This window comes from Hibiscus syriacus, unplaced genomic scaffold, assembly GCF_006381635.1.
Source record: "Hibiscus syriacus cultivar Baekdansim isolate YM2019G1 unplaced genomic scaffold, ASM638163v2 tig00110156_pilon, whole genome shotgun sequence".
NCBI classification, from domain to species: Eukaryota; Viridiplantae; Streptophyta; class Magnoliopsida; order Malvales; family Malvaceae; genus Hibiscus; species Hibiscus syriacus.
The window spans coordinates 3,782,051-3,787,300 of NW_024062606.1; the positions used below are offsets into that span (position 1 = coordinate 3,782,051).

General features: G+C 36.3%; 1 pseudogene; it reads right to left on the minus strand.

Annotated features, from left to right (window-relative positions):
• Nucleotides 1–2,507: 2,507 nt before the first annotated feature.
• Nucleotides 2,508–5,042, minus strand: LOC120216131 (annotated as a pseudogene).
• Between the last annotated feature and the right edge of the window lie 208 nt (nucleotides 5,043–5,250).

Sequence of the window (5,250 nt, forward strand, 5' to 3'; positions counted from 1 at the left end):
ATTCGTAGGACTTTACTCATGGAATCAGTTCGAAATCTATCTAAAATTCTGCCACCTATTTTCTTACAACTATCCAATACTTCTGAGAAATAAATTGGACCCTCTAGTGTGTTCCACACATTTGATTATTTTTCTCTAATTTAAAAATGAGATTTAATATCTTGAATAAAACGCAATCTCTGATTTCTGATTTATGTTTTCTGATACAACCATGTTTGGATCATGATTTTTCGATATTACTGTTTTTCTATTCTGGGTTGGTATATTGAAGGAAGTATCTCAGGCATAGTCTATGACTACTAAATCTTTACCGCAAGCTTCTTTACTTTGTGCTTAGACTAATACCTTAACGCATGCTCTTCTGCTTTGTGCTCAGGCTAAGACCTTACCTTTTTTTTTTTTTCTGAAGTCTGATATTTTCCGCTACATTGATGGAACACACTAGATTCCTAAATTCAAACTCTTGAATACGTCCGATTCTTCTAATCTGTAGACTCTCTGACCATTATTTTCGCGGATAAATTAAAGAAGTTCGAATTTCTCTCTGGAATTCGTAAATACTTGTTTCACTAAGAAATTTTATGTATTACTTTTATCTGTTTGTTCTTTAGCACCTTATGGTAGTTTTGTATTACTGAGCTTTTTCAAAGCTCACTATATTACTATCATTTCAGGTTAAAGAAATTATCTTCTACTTTTATCGACATAAATGGAAGTTTCACTGGCGTCACATGTAGAGTACGGAGCATGTAATTAGGATGCATGTAGGTTATAGTTTACTTTTATATTACTGTCTGAAACTTGTTTTTACATAATGTATTATTGAATTCTATTTTGATATTTGAATTTATTTATTTATTAAAAATGTTTTAAGGTTTGTCGGTTAAAGTTTTCCTGTTTGTTCCGGACTTTCAGAGTGAGTCGCTCTGGTTGCCCTAATGTGACACCTCAGATTGGATCGGGTCACCCATATCGATCTGTGGGTGTTACAAAGCAACTTCCTAGAGTCGAAGGAATGTTCTGTAACTTTTATAGTCAAGATACTCAATGAAACATTATCCAGTAGTCGGGGACCATTTGTGTACTTTACCCTAAAATTAAATAAATTGATTCCTAACTCTTGTTTTAAAATTTAAATTAATGGTTTAATTATTATTTTATATCTAATTATGAAATTTTAGCTCGACTCCGTCCCTGTATATGTGCAGCCATATTTTCACAGCTATCCGTTGCCGTTTTGGTAAAATATTATAATATATGGGTATATTATTTGGATTATTTATCACCTGTTTGTGCTTAGATGTGTCTAATTTGTAATTGATTAGCTATATGTGTTACGATTTTGTTTTAATTTTTTAAAAATTGTTTTGTTGTCAGTCAGTGTAGTGAAATTTGGGCATTTCACGCGTACAGCAGAGAGGGACTAAATGGAGGTCATGATATGGGAAGGTGGGTGATAATGTCTTGTTTCCAGTACAATTGATGTTACCATTGCCTGTCACATGAAATTCTTGGGGCACATGCTACTTTGGTCCAAAGGGAGCCGGTTCATCGGTCTAAATTATTCGAGTTTGAAATTATGATAAATTCAATTCAATTTATATATATAGAGGTAGAAGGGTAACTTTTATCTCTCAAATAGACTCAATTTATCACTTTTGCTATTATCATATTTTTGCATCAGTTTAACCCTTAAAGTTGCTCAATTACATCATTTTATATCTTACTCCTAAATTAAAATCCTAAATTATAAACTTCAAACCCTAAATGTTAATCCCATAACCCTAAACCTTAAACAATAAATCCTAAATCTAACTTAGGGTTTATAATTTAGAGTTTTTAATTTAGGGGTGAGGTTTATAATTTAGAGTTTTAAGTTAGGGATAGGGTATATAATAATGCAATTGAACAACTTTGAGGGTTAAATTGATGCGAAAATACGATAATACTGAAATAATAAATTTAATCATGGTGACCTCAAGCCTATTATATATATATATATATATATATATATATATATATATATATATATATATATTTTTTTATAAAATTAAATTAAATCAAATCAGATTTATTATATTCTAAATCATAACCTGTGGAAAAACATCAACTCTCCGTTAATCGAGAGTATTAAGTAGGTCATCCTAATCAATGGATCTTTCGAACATAAATCTTCGAACCAACTACAAGTCATAGATGAAATTTTTGGACAAAATCTCAGACTTATTTAATCTTTTAAATTAAATATTTTCATTGTTTATTACAAATAACAGCAGACGCCTAGTGGCTGAAGTCCACAAGCCAAAAGAAGAAGAAGAAGAAGAAAACTATCCTATATACCCATGAAATGGTGGTAGCGTGGCCTGCTTGCTGGGCCATAGAGGTGGGAATTTTAAACAAAGGAATCAATTTCTCAACTTGTTTCTGGTTTTCTTGTCCATTGATTGTGGTTGATTATGTTGTTCTACAAGAAACACAAAGGGCAACGACAAATCAAGAGCTAAATAGATCCAATAAGTCATTCACTGAGCAAAATTATGCTGTTTGAATGATACAATAGCGCAAATGACTACACTAGTTAATGACTTGGATAATCAAAAGCCCTTCTCCATCTCCCTATTTCATATGAAATTTTAAAAGATTCTATAGTGATTCATTATTCTAAATGAATCTCTCACAGTGGAACTGTTGAACAGGAGGCTGTTTCAGCTCCTACATGTGGGGTTGTTGTTGAAGTGTAGTTTCGAAAGATGATTGCATCCCATTGTTAGCTCGTCGAATGTCCTCCACCAATTTCGCTACGTTGGCCATTTTCAGTCTCTGCTCCGGCACTCTCATCACACAACTCATTGCAATTTGTAGCAGCTCCACCATTTCCTCCTCTATATTCGGATACCGTAAGAGTTCCACGTCGAAAACTTCGGCCGTCCACTCTTCTCGAACCACCGAATGCACCCACCTCACCAAGTGAACAATCTCCTCGCCACCGGTGGCATGTATTGGTGATTTCCCGGTTAACAGCTCAAGTAAAAACACCCCGAAGCTGTATACATCAGATGCTTGAGTTGCTTTCCTTGTGTCTATTACTTCGGGAGCACGGTTCCCCGCGGCACGCAGTATGGGCGGAGGCATTGGACTCATCACTTGTACTAAACCGATATCCGAGATGCAACCGTATCGTTCTGCGTTGAGGAAAATGTTGGAAGCTTTTATGTTTCCATGAACAAGTTTGCCATTGCTTTGTGTGTGGATATAAGCAATGCCTCTAGCAGCACCGATTGCAATCTCAAGCCTAGTTTCCCAGTCCAGATGTGTCCTGCCTTCTCCCCTTTTACCTGCATCACGTTACCATAGATTGAGGATAAAAACTAAAGATTATATCGAACAAACGGACCCGTATTCAAGTATAACGAGTTAGTTTACCATGTAACAAATCAGAGACACTTCCCAGGTCACAGTAATCATGAACCACAAGCTTCTCATCTTTTGAATAATAATATGCTCCAAGTGCAGATACATTCTCATGCCTGATATTGCCAATTACCTCCATTTGTTGCTCGAACTCCCGTTTCGCCGAGGCTACCTCTTTCAACCTCTTCACCGCCACGGTTGTAGAATCCTCCAAGGCCGCTTTTTATGTCACCCCAAATGTACCTTTCCCAAGCACCTCAGCAGAAGCACTCAACAAGTCCTCGAGATCGAATGCCATATTACACCCCTCGAAGAACACAAGCCTGTTGTTCTTGCCACGACTCTCAGAGGTCGTTTTCTTCAAAGAGACGTCTTTCTTTACAGTGTTTTCTGGGAGTTCTTGTGGCCAATTTCGTCTCTTCGAGTGACGACACATGATCAAAAGGGCAATTAAAACACACAACAGGACACAAGCTCCGATTATTATCCCTAAGAGTGCGGGTTCACCGAGTCTATTAGCTTTCTTGGATGGTTGAGAAGTCGGTGCTTGACCCGGGAGAGGAGGAAGGACAATGGCTGATGATGAAAGATTACTATTACCAGAAAAAACCCAGTTTGGGAATCCTTGAAGAGACTTGGGGATGATACCAGTAAGATTATTGTTGGATAAATCAAGCTGTTGTAAGCTAGTGATACTGATATCAGGAATATCACCTGAAAGCAAGTTATGAGAAAGATTCAAAGCCATGAAGTGATCCGATTTCGACACAAAAGGAGGAACGCTTCCATTGAAGGCGTTGCTTGAAAGATCAACGATTGTTAGATTACCCCAAACTGAGAAATCAGGCAATGGACCAGAAAACTCATTGAACTGAAGATAAAGTGTGGTCAAATTCTTGAGTTCAACAAAATCTAAAGGAAAAGAACCAGAAATGGCGTTGGATCTAAGGCTCAAGAACTCAAGAGCTGATAATCTACTCAAAGTATTGGGTGGAATAGGGCCTTGGAATTCCATTCGAGGCAAATGCAGACCAATAACTCTGGAATTATCACTGTTGCATGAAACTCCAATCCAGGTGCTGCAAACAGAGGCTTCCTTGCTCCATTTGAGAGAGCTTGAATGATGATGAATATGTTCAATGAAATCTAACAATGCTTGTTTATCTTCAACTGGGTCTGCAAGTATAGATGAGAAAACTTCCCCCAGGATGAATATCAACAATGGGTTCATTTTCTTTCTCATTTTTCCAGCAACCCAAACAATTCAAATCTCAGTAAAAGAGAGAATCCTTTGAGGAAAATTTTGGCCACATCTACATGAATTTGAATGAACAGAGATATCAGAAAGTCAGAAACACAATCATTGAAGAATAAAAAAGCAGCAGCTTTAGGTCTATTTATCTGTTGACATTTCCTATCGGTTTCTACATTTTTCTCTACATTTTCTCAACAACCAAACAGTTAATCCGCAAACTCCAAAGAATGAAAACACTAAGAAGAACAAACTTACTTGGAGAGAAGAACCCAGAGGCCAGATCAAATGAAAACTCGAGAAAGCTTCAGAAATGACAAACTTAAGAACTTGCACTGTCAGTTAATCCCTGGAAAATTGAAAAAGGGCGCAAAGATGAATACAGAAAACAAATAAACAATTAAATAAGGCACAATATTCAATAATCAAATCAGCTACTCCATTAGATGATAATCATTTGACAGAAAGATTTATCATTTATGAGCTGTACTTGCTTGAGAGAGCATCCTCACATGCAAAAAAACAAAAACAATAATAATAGTGCCGGAAGACCTTGAAAACTCTACGTGAAGACAAATAACGGAATA